Source organism: Ornithorhynchus anatinus, chromosome 3, assembly GCF_004115215.2.
Source record: "Ornithorhynchus anatinus isolate Pmale09 chromosome 3, mOrnAna1.pri.v4, whole genome shotgun sequence".
Taxonomy (NCBI): Eukaryota; Metazoa; Chordata; class Mammalia; order Monotremata; family Ornithorhynchidae; genus Ornithorhynchus; species Ornithorhynchus anatinus.
In genome coordinates this window covers 48,981,695-48,997,912 of record NC_041730.1, presented here as the reverse complement: position 1 = coordinate 48,997,912, position 16,218 = coordinate 48,981,695, and the positions used below count along the sequence as shown (strand labels likewise).

General features: G+C 45.9%; 1 protein-coding gene and 1 non-coding gene across 2 annotated transcripts in view; one reads left to right on the top strand and one right to left on the bottom strand.

Moving 5' to 3' along the window:
* PLCE1 (phospholipase C epsilon 1) overlaps positions 1-16,218 on the bottom strand; it is a 363,948-nt gene that overhangs the window by 334,414 nt on the left and 13,316 nt on the right.
* LOC114810404 lies at positions 12,209-12,346 on the top strand. Its single transcript, XR_003758104.1, has one exon. It is a non-coding gene; the product is annotated as a small nucleolar RNA SNORA7 (small nucleolar RNA).

Below are 16,218 nucleotides of genomic sequence, written 5' to 3'. Positions count from 1 at the left end.
TTCTTTAACAAGTATCCTATCCTCTTTACTGTTCTTCCTCTGATTTCTAAGGGATACAGACAGGCAGAGATAGCCACAGTCTATCTTAACTGTGACCAGCTGCTCTGGGAAGGGTGGGGGGGTGGGGGTTGGGGGACACACCGGTGAGAATGTGTGGGCAACCCAGCACAAAGCTTCCACCACTACTGGAAGAAAAACTGACAGTTGGGAAATCTAAACAAAATCATGCAGGGGAGAGCCCAAGTTATAGGTCACTTGGTTGCTGAAGAAGCAGGAGTATCATTTGGAAAGTTGGGGGAGTCTGAACAGCCCTATTTAAGAATGCAGGCTTACTTCAAATGGGAAGGGTAATGAAAGAGGCATCCTTAAAATTTGCCAGGTTCATCAGGGTACCGGAACTTTTGGGCCCCAACCTGGCAGTGAACACACAACTATACGGAAACCTGCCTGTTTACCAGAGAGACAGAGGCAGCATTATTGATCGGCATGGCCATAAAGACTTCTGGATCTCTAAAGACTTCAATATCTACACAGCTACAGTGGCCAGACTAAACACCAGTCACTCCCAGCCAGGGTCAACCCCTTGGAGATGTGTTTGCGAGGTGACAGTGGGCCCAGGGTGGGGAAGGAGGTGCCTGCACCCCAAGTGTTTCTGGGACATGTAATCTTGGCCACTAGCTGACTGGGACTACCTATTTCAGGAACATTCATGGGGGCGTCACAGGGCCTCTTCCATGCAGGGAACCTAAGCAGATGAGCCAGCAGATAATTGATGGATAAACGAGGCTTAAAAAAATCTGGAATCAGCCCCTTAGCAGACTCTTAGCCTCCCAGATGACTCTCTTTTCAGCAGAGAAACAGCCCAGAGAGCCTGTTCAGCAAAGTCTTATCCCAGCCTAGGTTGGGTCTGCCACGGACTAGATGAGGGTGTGCTTGTGTGTGTGAGCGTAACTATGTGGTAATGGATGTATGGATACATGTGAGGAAATGGTGGGTAAATGTGTAGAAGCAAGGGCTTGTCCAGGGCTCTTCCGACTCCCCTTCTCCCTGTCTCCCTCCCTCGTTCATCTCCCCAATCTTACCCCTTTGTGTTTTCCTTCCTTGGGGCTGCTTTTCCCTCTCTCTGGGTTCCCCACACATCTAGGAATACCCTTCCTAAATATTAATAATACTAAAAACAATAATAACAAAAATAATTGATGTATTTAATAATTAATTAATAATGGCATTTAATAATTAATAATGGTATTATGTGCCAGGCACAGTACAAAGCGCTAGGGTGGATACAAGCACATCAGGTTGGACACAGTCCCTGTCCCATATGAGGCTCACAGTCTCAATGCCCATTTTACAGATAAGGTTGCCCGAGGTCACAAAGCAGACACGTGGAGGAGTCAACATTAGAACTCTCAAGTCCTTCTGACTCCCAGGCCTATGTTCTATCCACTAGGCCACACTGCTTCATGCTAAGTAGCCTAAAACTCCCCCATACTCCCTAGGGCTCCCTAAAACTCTGCTGCAATCTCTCCCTTGGGTAAAGGTGTTCTGACCTGTTCAACTCAGTCCCCCAATTTCTTCCTATACATTTCCCATTTCCCTCCACGGTCACTGAGGCCAAAAAAAGAATCCCCAAGACCTTTCTCAAGGCCCCTGGTAGTTGAACAAGCTCAGTGTACAACCCTCAGCCTCTCCGAACTATCCTGTCCATCACGTCTCTGCTCTTGTCTTTCATCTCCACACCAAACCATTTATTACTCTTATGTTGATAGAAGCCTCACTTCCATGCAGCATGTTATTTTTGCCCATGCCACTCTACCCCCACCTAACCCTCTGCAGCTCCATTTTACTGTTCAGTCATTCATTCCATCATATTTATTGAATGCTTACTGTGTGTAGAACACTGTATTACGCTCTTGGGAGAGTACAGTACAACAATAAAAAAAAATATTCCCTGCCCACAAGGAGTTTATAGTCTAGAGGTGGGAAGACAGACATTAATATAAATAAATAAATTACAGATGTGTACACAAATGCCATGGGGGAAGTGGGAGAAGAGGAAAGGGGGGTTTAGTCAGGGAAGGCCTCATAGAGGAGATGTGTCTTCAATAAGCCTTTTGAAGTTAGGGAGAGTAATTAATTGTCTCTCAGATTTGAGGAGGGAGGGCAATCCAGGCCACAGGCAGGATGTGGGCAAGGTGACTCCAATGTGAGGAGTTTTTCTTTGATGCAGAGGTGGATGGACAATCACTGGAGTTTTTTGAGGAATGGGGAGACATGTCCTTTGTAGAAAAATGATCTGGGCAGCAGACTGAATTATGGACTGAAGTGAGGAGACAGGAGGCTGGGAGGTCAGCAAGGAGGCTGATGCAGTAATCAGGACAGGATAGGATAAGTGACTGTATTAATGTGGTAGCGGTTTGGATAGAGAGAAGAGGGTGGATTTTAGTGAGGTTGTGAAGGTGGAACTGACAGGATTTAGTGACGGATTGAATATGTGGGTTGAGTGACAGAGAGGAGTCAAGGATAATGCCAAGGTTGAGGGCCTGTGTGACAGGAAGGATGGCGGTGTTGTCTACGGTGATGGAAAAGTCATGGGGAGGACAAGGTTTGGGTAGGAAGATATGAAATTCTGCTTTGGACATGTTAGGTTTGAGGTGACGGGAGGACATCCAAGTAGAGATGTCTTGAAGGAGAGAGGAAATGTGAGACTGCAGAGAGGGAGAGAGATCAGGGCTGGAGATGTAGATTTGGGTATCATCTGCAAAGAGGTGGTAGTTGAAGCCATGGGAGTGAATGAGTTCCTCAAGGGAGTAGATGTAGATGGAGAACAGATGGGGACCCTGAACTGAACCTTGAGGGGACCACCCCCCTCCCGCTCCCAGTTATGGGGTGGGAGGCAGAGGGTTATGGGGTGGGAGGCAGAGGAGGAGCCCGCAAAGACTGAGAATGAACAGCCAGAGAGAGAAGTGGAGAATGAGGAGAGGACAAAGTCAGTGAAGCCAAGGTAGGATAATGTTTCTAGAAGAAGGAGGTGTCCACAGCGTACAGATCCCCCACTCCAGTACTGACAAACTCTCTTCATCTTAGTCCTGTTCCTGATCTGCTCCCTCCACCTTCTCTGGGTCACTCAGACTTGGCTCTCCCCTCATGACTCTGACACATTCACTGGGGAAAGCCTCCAGGAGGAGATGTGATTTCAGAAGAGCTTTGAAAATTAGGAAAGCTGTAAGGTCTGTAGAATCCCCAGGCAGTGGGGAAGTTGTGAGCAGAAAGTTGGCAGAGGGGGAGACGCGGACGAGTTAGTACATCGAGTAGTTTAGCTGGTGAAAAAGTATAAACCATAATGTAGTGGGAAAAGAAATAGATAAATAGAGCTGATAGTACACCCTCCAGCCAGTGGTCTGGAGTTTCAGTTTGAAGCAGAGAGGATGTTTAGGATTTTGCAGAGTAGAGAGTCATGGGCAGTGGAGATTTGGGGAGTGTTGAGTTTGAGGTCCTGGGAACAAGAAGAAATGGGAGATTACAAGGAAAGAAGTTGGGGTTAGCGAGGTAGATTGAAGAGTCATCCACATAGAATAGTTGACGCCATGGGAGTGGATGAGCTCTCCAAGGGAGTGAGAGTAAAGTGAGAAGAGTAGAAGATCCCAGACAGAACCTTAAGAAGTACCCTTAGAAATTGGGAAGCAGAGGACAAACCACTGAGCACTGAGAAGGGTCTGTCAGAGAGGTGAGAGGAGCTAAGGCAGAACTGTGTCAGCAAAGCCAAGATTAGATAGTGCTTCCAGGAGAAGGGAGTGAACCTCAGCGCTCAAAGCAGCAATGAGCTCATCATCCATCCATCAATCAATCAGTCAAATCAAAGGGTCATTAAATTCATTGAGCATGTACTGTGTGCACAGCACTGTACTAAGCACTTGGGAGAGGACAGTATAACAGAGTTGGCAGACACATCTCCTTCCCACAGTGAACTTATAGTCTAGAGGGAGAGACAGACATTATAGATATTCATTTAATCATGTTAATTGAGCACTTACTTTGTACAAAGAAATGTACTAAGTGCTTGGAGAGCACAATATAACAACAGACATTCTCTACGCAAAATGAGTTCATAGCCTAGAGGGGGAAACAGACATTATTATACATAAATAAATAATAATAATAATAATGTTGGTATTTGTTAAGCGCTTACTATATGCAGAGCACTGTTCTAAGTGCTGGGGGAGATACAGGAAAATCAGGTTGTCCCACGTGAGGCTCACAGTTAATCCCCATTTTACAGATGAGGTAACTGAGGCACAGAGAAGTGAAGTGACTTTCCCACAGTCACACAGCTGACAAGTGGCAGAGCCAGGATTCAAACTCACGATCTCTGACTCCCAAGCCCGTGCTCTTTCCACTGAGCCACGCTGCTTCTCTAAATAACAGCTATATAATAATAATAATAATGATATTTCTTAAGCACTTACTATGTGCCAAGCATTGTTCGAAGAGCTGGGGTAGATACAAGGTAATCAGGTCGCCCCTTGTGGGGCTCACAGTCTTAATGTTGGTATTTGTTAAGCACTTACTATGTGCAGAGCACTGTTCTAAGCGCTGGGGTAGATACAGGATAATTAGGTTGTCCCACGTGAGGCTCACATTTAATCCCCATTTTACAGATGAGGTAACTGAGGCACAGAGAAGTTAAGTGACTTGCCCACAGTCACACAGCTGACAAGTGGCAGAGCCAGGATCAGAACCCACGGCCTCTGACTCCCAAGCCCGTGCTCTTTCCACTAAACCATGAGATAGATACATATGAGCTGCAGGAATGGGAGGATGAATGAAGAGAGCAATTCTGGGCAACACAGAAGGGAGTGGGAGAAAAAGAGAGGAGGGCTTAGTTAGGGAAGGCTTCTTGGAGGACATGTGCCTTCAATAAGACTTTGAAGTCGGGGAGAGCAATTATCTGTCTGATATGAGGAGGGAGGGCATCTCAGGCCAGAAGCAGGATGTACATATGTACATGAGTGCTGAGGGAGGGATGAATTAAGGGTTCAAATCCAAGTGCTGGGACAATGCAGAACAGAATGGGAGCAGAAGAAATGAGGGCTTAGTCAGGGAAGGCCTGTTGGAGATGTGCTTTTAATACGGCTTTGATGGTGGGGAGAGTGATCATCTATTACACATGAAGAGGGAGGATGTTTCAGGCCAAGAAGCAGGAAGTCACAACAACAGTAATAATAATGCTGGTCTTTGTGAACCACTTACAGTGTGAAAAGCACTGGAGTGGGTGTGAGATCATCCTGTTGGACACAGTCCCACATGAGTTCATGGTCAAAGTGGGAAGGAGAACAAGTATTGAATCCCCATTTTACAAAGGAGGCAACTGAGGCACAGAGAGAATTAGGACAAAGTCAAAGTAATTTCAACTGGGCAAGAAGGAAGTGATTAGTGGCCTTGGAGAGAGTGGTCTCAGATGAGTGGAGAAGGCAGAAACTGGGCTGTAGAGGGTCCAGAAGTGAGCTGAAGGAAAGGAAGCGGAATCAGGGAGTATAAACAATCCTTTTGAGGAGTTTGGACAGGAATGAGAGAAGAATAATGAGGTAATAACTTGAGAGTGCAATGGGATCCAAAAATTTTTTTTTGCCTTTTTTTAAAAAAATACACGAGGTGTGGGCGAATTTGAAAGTCGTGAGGAAGGAGACATCAGAGAGTAAAGTAGATAGCACTCAGATAGAAAAGAATGAACTCTCACATAAAATTCTGAGGATAGAGGGAAGTCTGCTCACTGCGATGCAGGAATTTCACAGGTCACATCCTGACGGGACTGTGGGCTGGAGGACTGTGGAAGGGACAACACGAAGAATGGGGTTAAGTTGGATGGGAGTGAATTGACAGGAGTGTTGCAGACGGCTGGGTTTGGGGGGTAGTGAGAGAGGACGGGGAGATGGTGAGCAGAGGTTAGGATAGGAGAGGTCATGGTGAAATCCCGGATCCTTAAGCGGCATCCTGGCCCAAATGGCTGCATTTTCCAGTCCCTGGTACTGAGTGACCCCAGCTTCCAGTCCCCGGTCCTGAGTGGCCACAACTTCCTGTCCTCAGTCCTGTGGCAGGGCAGCCTGCCAACACTCTAAAAAGGTTGTGAGTTCATGCCAAGATCTGGTGAGGGCAGGGGGGTCATGGCGTAAGGGTTCTGGGGCTGGCAGGCTGCTGCGGATCAGGCATGAGCGCTCTGAGAGGCTCTATTCCAAAAAAGCCACTCCCTTCCTGACTGTCCCTCCCCAAGTTAGCCTGCTGCCTTTGGTATCTCTCAGCAGGCTGTTGAGACTCTTCAATTTGAGTTTCTGTTTAAATGGGTCTTTAAATGTTTCTTCTATCCTCTGCCTTCAGCTCTCTCACTTCAACAGCCCTCTCACTTCAGCTCACATTAGAGTCAATGTTTAGATTAAACTACTGTTAATCATTCTGCACGTTTTTCCAACCCACAAAACAGTTTCGTGACCAGAAATGTTTTCACACCGATTGACTGTTATTGGACTCACTGTTAGAAACCTTATCTTTCCATTTGATGGCTAAGTATTCTTAATGTCATGATATAAATGCTGAGAGGGGATAAGAGGGCCAGCTTTTCATTTCGAGGGGGAAAGGAGCTGAAGAAAAAATGAACGTTACAGACACTCTTGAAGCCAGGGAGATGGATATGCAGACACACCCACACTCCAACCGAAACACACACACACACACAAAACCCATATATTAGGGAGGTGGACTTGTAGATACACACAAGAGATCTAGGAACCAGGCACACACACAGATTCACGGCAGGAAGAAATTCCTGCAGCAGCTGTGGGAGGACACACAGACTGAAAACCGCCGAAATTCACCTGGTTGTCTATGTGGTTGTCTATGAGTTAGCTAGGTCAGGGCCTGGAGAGATCTGTAGTACCCGTTCCCTACTGAGGCCAAGGCCAAGCCAAGTCCACAGACCCAGCTCAGGGCAGAGAATGGGAGAAAGCCATGGCCCACAGCATTCCTGCAGCTCCAATTACCCATCAGTTTCCTTCCTACCAAAACCTCTGTGAGGAAGAAATCCTAATTCTATGGGGGCAAATTAATGGTCCCCTAGTTCCCCCCCTCCCCTGATATTGGGCTCATTTTAGCCTGGGTACCTGCTTTCTCGTCTAACAGCACATCCAACAAAATTCCAGAGAGACCATTTACAAAAGATTTCAAAATGTAGTAGAAATGAATCTCTTAAGAGATGTAAAGAGTAGGGAAAACTTCAGGTTCTTGATGTTTTGATGTTTTGAAATTATTTTGAAATCGCAATTTCAATAATAATAATGTTGGTATTTGTTAAGCGCTTGCTATGTGCCAAGCACTGTTCTAAGTGTTGGGGTAGATACAGGGTAATCAGATTGTCCCACATGAGGCTCACAGTATGAATTCCCATTTTACAGATGAGGGAACTGAGGCACTGAGAAATGAAGCGACTTGCCTAAAGTCACACAGCTGACAGGTGGCAGAATGGGATTACAACCCATGACCTCTGACTCCTAAACCCGGGCTCTTTCCTCTGAGCCATGCTCTTCTCTAATTTTATTCCACTCTCATAAGGATTCAAAGGTTTGCAGCTGAATTTTCCCCGAAAGCAAATGGGGTTGGACACAGTCTCTCTCCCACACTAGGCTCATAGTCTCAATCCCCATTTTACAGATGAGGCAACTGAGCCCAAATGGGCTGACTTGCCCAAGATCACATGGCAGACAAGTGGGGGAGCCAGAATTAGAACCCATAAGCTTCTGACTCCCAGGCCCACGCTCTATCCACTACGCCATGCTGCTTCTTATGGGCCTTGGCACTGTATCTGTGTCAATGTCCATGTATTCTTCCCAGAGTTTAGTACAATGCTCTGCACTTTATAAACAAATTGGTAAATGCTATAATTGATGAGGCTGATGTCAGTCCTTCTACATCAAAGATTTGTTGGAGAAATTATTGGCTAAATATGGGCACAATTCTGCATATTTCACTCAAATTTAAGAACACCTATTAAATTCACAAATTATATATGGAAAGAGCATGGGCTATTATATATATGTAATATATAATGCTATATATATGTATATATATAATTTGAGCATAACTCATAATTGGGCAGGATGATATGAATTCTTGCAATAACATAATACATTATAGGACATTAACCCTCATTACTTCTTTAATTTGAAAAAGGAAAGGAAAGTAATCCCAATTTTCACTGGTCTGCACCAGACATACCCTAGAATCTAATGATAAACCCTGCAGAATGCTGGAATATGCTTTTTCTATCCAACAGAGTGCAAATTCAACAACCTAAAAACAAAAATAAAACATGTAAGGGCAGCTGTTTTTTAAAAATATTTTTGCAAAAATTTTCTTGCATCAAGTGAAAACACTTCTTGACAAGTCCCCAGTAATAAGAACAGAGAGGCAGCATGGCCTAGTGGATAGAGCACGGGCCTGGGAGCCAGAAGGTCATGGGTTCTAATCCAGCTCTGCCACTTGTCTGCTGTGTGACCTCTGAAAGTCACTTAACTTCTCTGTGCTTCAGTTCCCTCAACTGTAAAATGGGGATTAAGACTGAGCGTCCTATGTGGGACAGGGACTGTGTCCAATCCAATTACCTTGTATCTACCCCCGTGCTTAGAACAGTGTCTGGCACATAGTATGCATTAACAAATACCGTTATTATTATCATTATTATTTCTTAGTAATAATAGAGGCATAGATATTATTGTCATTATTACAGTACTTGTTGAGTGCTTACTATGTACCAAGCATTGTAGATACAAGATAATTGGGTTGGATACAGTCCCTGTCCCATATATGGCTCACAGTCCCAGCACCACACTTACTTGCCAGGAGAGAGGGTGTCCCACTGTAGGCTAACTCATGGAACAAAAAAGTTTAAATGATTTAGCAACTGGGTTTCAGATACTGTTTGCTGTAAATTTTTCAAACAGGTACTTCATAAATAATCACTCAATTAATTTAATTGGCCTTTCCAAGAAATTAAAAATACATGCGATGAAAACTAACTCCCTCTCTGGATGAGTTAAGCAAACATAATAAACTAGCGTATTCTCAAACTGGAGTCTCTAGGTAAATGGATCCTGACATATAAAATGATACAATTGAGTATGCAAACAAACCTCTGTCCTACCTCTTACTCCTCCTCATGCACAGCCGCTAATCTGTCAACCCTTCATTATCATTCAATAAGCGGGCCAGCAACTAGAAATGCGTTCACATCCCACTGGCAGAACATGTAGCATTGGTGAGGTAATAATAAAGAGTAAATTGTCATAAACTAAAATGGCAAGAGTACATTTTCATTTTAAACACGATGTAAAACCCCAACTCCTAAAGGCTAGCAGGGCTTGACTTCCAGGGGGCAGTTCTAGCTGTCCAGAACATGTAGCATTGGTGAGGTAATAATAAAGAGTAAATTGTCATAAACTAAAATGGCAAGAGTACATTTTCATTTTAAACACGATGTAGAACCCCAACTCCTAATGGCTAGCAGGGCTTGACTTCCAGGGGGCAGTTCTAGCTGTCCAGTGGCCTAAAGAGCTATAATTCATTCATTCATTCAATCGTATTTATTGAGTGCGTACTGTGTGCAGAGCACGGTATTAAGCTCTTGGGAGAGTACAATACAATAATAAACAGATACATTCCCTACCCACAACGAGCTTACAGTTTAGAAGCGGGGAGACAGACATCAATACAAATAAATAAATTATAGATCTGTACATAAGTGCTGTGGGGCTGGGAGCAAGGGAAGAACAAAGGGAGCAAGTCAGGGTGATGCAGACGGGAGTGAGAAGAAAAAAGGAAAGGCTTAATCTGGGAAAGCCTTTTGCAGGGGATGCACCCTCAGTAAGGTTTAGAAGGCCGGGAGAGTAATTGTCGGATTTGAGGAAGGAGGGCGTTGCAGGGCGAGGGCTAAGAGTCGGAGGCTAGATAGGTGAGATCAAGGCACAATGAGAAGATTGGCATTAGAGGAGTGAGGTGTCGGGCTGGGTTGTAGAAGGAGAGTAGTGAGGCGAGATAGGAGCGGGGCAAGGTGGTGGAGTGCTTTAAAGCCAATGGTGAAGGTTTTTTTGATGTGGAGGTGGATGGCCTCTCCCAGTTTTGCCTATCCATTAGGTCTCCCTACTCAACCTCCCCTCTCTTGAGGCACAAATCCACACCCTCAACTCTGCCATCTTCACTTAACTCCCACGCAGCCCTGTCTCTCCATCGACCTCACACTGCCAACCGGCAGCCCTGGACCACCTCCACAGTACACTTCCTCCAATCCTATCCTTGTGCGGCAGAGCAGTGCAGACGAAAATCCAGACACCAGGCCAACCTCGACCCCTTCAATCTCATCCTCACCTGCTATAACTCTGCCCTCTCCTCTGCCCAGACACAATAATTCTCTTTTTTTCACTCTCACGTCTGTTAGCCATGCCAATTGTTTCTGAGTTTTAACTCCCTTCTCAACCTCTTATCCTCTCACCTTCCCCACGTCATGCCCCGATGACCTGACCTCCTTTCTTACTGACAAAATTGAAACCATCCAGCATGCACTTATTAAATCTCCCCAACACCTCCCCAGTTTCACCCTCTTCTCGCTCCACTTCAAATCTCTCAACCTTCCCAGCCATCTCTCAAGAGCTCTCCCATTTCCTTTTAAAATCTACTCCCTCCAAACCCATCATTTGCACCTTATTAAAACATTGGCCCCCTCTCTTCCCTGACCATCATTTTCAACTGCTCACTCTCCAATGGTTCTTTCTCTTCAGCTTTCAGAAATGCCATGTATTCCTTATCCTAAAAAAACCCCTCCCTTGACCCAAAGACATCCTCTAGTTTTAAGCCCATTTCCCTCCTACTAATCATCCTAAGGTGATATTTGAATGATTTCTAGAGGCAGAGCACTGTACTAAGCACTTGGGAGAATACAATAGAGTTGATAGATGTGATTCCTGACTTCGAAAGCTCACAGTCTACAATGGGAGAGAGACAAATAAATTACTGATAGGGGAAATGGGAGAGCATAAGGAGAGGGACATAAGTGCTCTGGGACTGGGGATTCCCTTCCTTTCCCAAATCTTCGAACTGTTGTTCACACCTGCTGCCTTTAATACTTCTCCTCCAACTCTCTCCTTGACCTCTTGTGATCTGACGTTGGTTCCCACCACTCCATTGAAACTGCTCTCTCCAAGATCTCCAGTGACCTCCTTCTTGTCAAATCAAACAGTCTGAACTCCATCCTAATCCTCTTAAACCTCTCAACAGCCTTCAACACTACCTAATCTTGGTTTAATTAACAGCCCTCTCCTGATGCTTCTACTCCCTCTCTGACCAATCTTTCTTGGCCTCTTTCATTGGTTGCTCTTCTGCTTCCCAACCCCTGAATGGGGTGGCGGGGGGTAGGGGGGTGGGGTCCTCCATGTGTCATTTCTGGGTTTTCTTCTATTCTAGATAATGCCCACTCCCTTGGAGAACTCAAATAAAAGTGTCCAATACAATCTCTCCATAGATGATGCCCAAATATACGTCTCCACCCCAGACCTCTTTCCTTCTATGCAATCTCACATTTCCTCCTACCTTCAGGACATTACTTCTTGGATGCCCCAGACCTGGGCCTTGAGGGACTCCCATATTTAGCAGATGTGAGGCAGAGGAGGAGCCCGCAAAAGAGATTGAGAATGAGTGGCCAGAGAGATAGGAGGAGAAGCAGGAGAGGACAATAACAGTGAAGTCACTGTTGGAAAATGTTTCAAAGACAAAGAGGTGGTCCACAGTATCAAAGGCAGCTGGGAGGTCGAAAAGGATTAAGATAGAGGCCATTGGACTTGGCAACTGACCTTGGAGAGGGCAGTTTTGGTGGATAAAGGGGGATGGAAGCCAGATTGGAGGGGGTCAAGGAAAGAATTGGAGGAGAGAAAATGGGAATAGACAACTTGCTCAAGGAATCTGGAGAGACTAGACTGTAGTCTGGGCAGGGAACATGTCTACCAAATTTGTTATATGGTATTCTCTCAAGAACTTAGTACAGTGTGCTGCAGACCGTAAGAGCTCAATAAATACAATTGAGAGGACTGGTAGGTGGGTGATGGGCGATAACTAGAGGGAGTCATGGGGTTAAGCAATGTTTTTGTTAGGAGAGGGGATATATGAGTAAGTTTGTTCCCTCTCAGGATCGCTCCTGGAAAGTTTCCAGTACTCTACCAGTCTCGACTATGGGAGGGAGAGTCAAGCATAGGCATACCCATTCCATTCCTAGTTTGGGCAGCGGTTAGCAAGTGGAAGGCAATCTGCTGCAAGTCAAAACTCACCTTTGCCAGCAGCAGCAGCACGGGAGAGAGTCGAGGGCGGAGACTTAAGTTTACTGTGTGGAAGGAGGCAATGGTAAACCATTTCCATACTTTTACCAAGAAAACTCTATGGATACACTACCAGAATGACTGCAGATGGAGGTGGGGCATTCTGCGAGAGATGTGTCAATGGAACCGCTATGGGTCAGAAATGACTCGACAACATAAGACAAGACAAGAATATGTTTGAAAGAAGTGGGGAAGAATCAACTGGAAAGTGAACAGTTGAAAATGGCAGTCACGGAGGGGAGAAGGGGGGAGGCAATTGTTTTGATAATGTGTGAAGGCCTGGGGTTGGAGGCACAGGTGGAAAGTGTGGATTTTGAGAGGAGGTGGAAGATCTCCTCAAGATACTGAGGAAGGGAAAGGAGGAGGGAGGGGCTGGAGAAGAGTGGGAGGCATTTTAGAGAGACTGTACCTGATGGTTTCAACTTTCTCAATGAAGTATGTGGCCAGGTCATTAGGGGCAAGAGATGGGGCAGGGGGATGAGGGGAATAGGGGGATTGAGGATGGAGTTAAATATCTGAAACAACTGGATAGGGCAATGGGAGTGTGAATCAATAAGGATGGACAAATAATGTTGCCAGGCTGAGGAGAAGGCAAAGTTAAAACGGGCAGGACGAATTTGAGATGGACAAGGTCAGCCTGCTATCAGGATTTCTGTCATCGGCGTTCTGTGGCTCATGCACAGGAGCGAAGGAACTGGACTGTGAAGGTGATCCAGGACTATGAATTAGTGATATGAGATCGGTGAATAGATAGGGGAGGGAGGGAGCTGCGTTCAGTAGAGTAGGTGGTGATGAGGGTGTCAATTTGGTCAAAAGGGAAGAAAGTTTGGGCTTAGAGACTGAGGCGTAATGACCAGAGAAAATTGGTGCGTGTCAAAAGATCCGAGGTCTCTGTGGGGCAAAAGAACAGATGTGCAGGGAGAGGATGGTGTGGGAGAGAAGGCTGGTGGGGAGGTTGTGGTTAGATAGAGGGATTTTGGAGTTGGTAAGGCTAGAAGTTGTACAGAGACTAGAAATGATGAGATCAAGTGGGTGTCCAAGTGGGTGAGTGGGTGAGGTGGGGTGGAGCAGGAGGTCAGTAGAGTTGAGGAGTGATGGGAAGCGGGCAGCAGAAGCGTTGTCAGGAACATACACATGGATATTAAAGTCTCCACGAAGCAATATAGTAATGGAGAATGACAGAAGAAATGGGATCAAAATGGCTCAGAAAGTTGGAGGTGGGGCCTGGGGAGGTGGTTGATGACTAGTAACTGAAGTGGGTGGTATAAACAGATGATATGGGATTCAGAAGAAAGGAAAGAGGGGGATGGGGGAGGTGGAAGGGTGTTAAAACCACACTGGGACTTAAAAGGAAGCCCACTCTCTCCCATTTCCCAGTGAGTCTTGGGGAGTGGGAGAAGATGAGGACCCTCTAGAGAAAGCAGCAGTGGAGACAGTGTCATCTGGGGAGTGCCAGAATTCAGTAATGGTGAGAAGGAGGAGGAGGAGCAGTAACTGTGTCAGAAACCGGTGGAGATGAAAGGAAGCTTTCCCATGACGGAGTTGGGTTTCCACAGACCGTACTTGACTAAGGCTGTGAGGGGCCACGGGGGAAGGGGACAGCATTAGGGGTTAGATGGGAGTGAGCCAAAAGGGCCAGCATAGGAAGCGGGGGGGGGGGGGGCGGGGGTGAGGGGTGGCCCTGGGAGAGGATAACAGGGATGGGATGGGGGAGGACGGTGGGAGCTCCTGCTGTGGAAATGGTGTAGCCAGTTCCGATTCAAAATGCACCGTAGATTTACTCTCAGTTCCTTGGAAATCAATCTCCACAGAGACAGCAAGAATCTCTGACAAGCAAGATGGAACGTAAGGCATGTTTTATTTGTACATCAGAGATTTGAGGCTCCCAGGAAGCAGGGACCTGGTATATCGTTGCTTTTCAAACTAGCGTGAGAGAAGCAGAATGAAAGGTGGGTCTCAGTTATACAGCTCACTGGGCGCTCTATAAACACCAAAACCATTGCTGGGGACACAAGGGACAGCAGCTGAGCTCTCCTAAAGCCTCCCAACCACCTCTGGTCTCGGGGTAGGTTTGATCAGGGTTAATGCATGGACATTTTGGCTTCTGCATCTAGGCTCATCCACAAAACTCAAAGGGGAAATGATCACATCAAATCCAGCCCCATAAGAAGGGAGACTAAACAACCAATCAGAGGCTAAGCCAGACTGTTGTTTTGGCATATATTCTCAAAGGCTAATATATACAAAAATTAAAATTGCTGTATTTTTATCATGAAACATAAATGTATCCTGTGAATCCACCCTTAGATGCCATTCTTAGATGCCAGAGGAGCAGCATGGCATAGTGGAAAGAGCAGGGGCTTGGGAGTCAGAGTCCTGGGTTCAAATTCCGGCTCTGCCACTGATCAGCTGTGTGACTTTGGGCAAGTCACTTGGCTTCTCTGGGCCTCAGTTACCTCATCTGTCAAATGGGGATTAAGACTATGAGCCCCACGTGGGACAGGGACTGTGTCCAACCTGATTAGCTGTATCTCTTCAGTGTTTGTACCCCAGTTCAGTGCCCGGCACATAGTAAATGCTTAACAAACCCCATTTAAAAAAACAAAATGTTGACCAGGGTTTTAGTCCCAGCTCTGTCAGCTCATGGACAAAGTCGCTATGAGAGCTTGAACCGAATCACTTCATTTCTCTGGATCTGTTTCTTTAGTTGTAAAAAATAGAGATTAGGCGACATCCTCACTGGGATAATGTGAGGACACAGCAAATAGTGGATGGGAAAGTGCTTTAGAAAAAAGTAAGATGCATGCACTAGAATAAATGTACTGTAGCAATGGGCAATTCTTCCTATGGACAATATTACCCTTGCAAGTCAAATCATTTAACAAAATCCAAATAGCGTTTGCCAGCTCAGGAGGAGGGACAAAACAGAAAATTACCCCTGCAAAAATGACTCAGGGCGGAGGCAGACTACTATGATTGCCCTGAAGAAGAAAGGACTTCTTGTAAAGCATTAACAAAAAAAAACAACAAAGAAATTGCTAACAGAAACGGGAGGCGGTGGCGAAGAATGGAGAGAAAGGAGGAGGTAGGGAAGGGGGGGTAGATATTGAACTCCTGTCCATCATCTGATGAAGAGCCTGCCTGCTTCTAATTGTGTCCACCAAATAGAGTCAGCACGGATAGAAAGAGGCAGGCTCTTTTTCAGATAATGGACAGGAGATGAATATTCAAACACTCAGTTTGACATTTAGTAATAATAATAATGATGGTATCTGTTAAGCACTTACTATGTGCAAAGCACTGTTCTAGGCACTGGGAAGGATACAAGGTTATCAGGTTGTCCCACATGGGGCTCACAGTCTTAATCCCCATTTTAAAGATGAGGTAACTGAGGCCCAGAGAGGTTAAGAGACTTGCCCAAAGTCACACAGCTGACAAGTGGCGGGGTTGGGATTAGAACCCGTGATCTCTGACTCCCAAGCCCGTGCTCTTTCCACTGAGCCACGCTGCTTCTCATGCCACAGTAGTCCCATCTCAGCCTTGAACATTCTAATTAGCTGGATGCCAAAACCTCCGGCCTTGAAGTCACCAGGGATGGAATTTACTAGTGCTCCTTATCTCCCAGGCCCACATCTGCTGCTGCTGCCTGTCCATCCTAACTCCACTGGAACAGGCCAATACCAAAGATTTGGTCGAGGGAAGGGCTGCAAGTGACCATCCCATGTGTCTCTTCTGAACGTTTCCCCTTCCTTGAGCCCGCAAACCCTCCCCTCCCCTCACCCCATTTCTGATAGAAAATTCTGGAGCTGAAAGG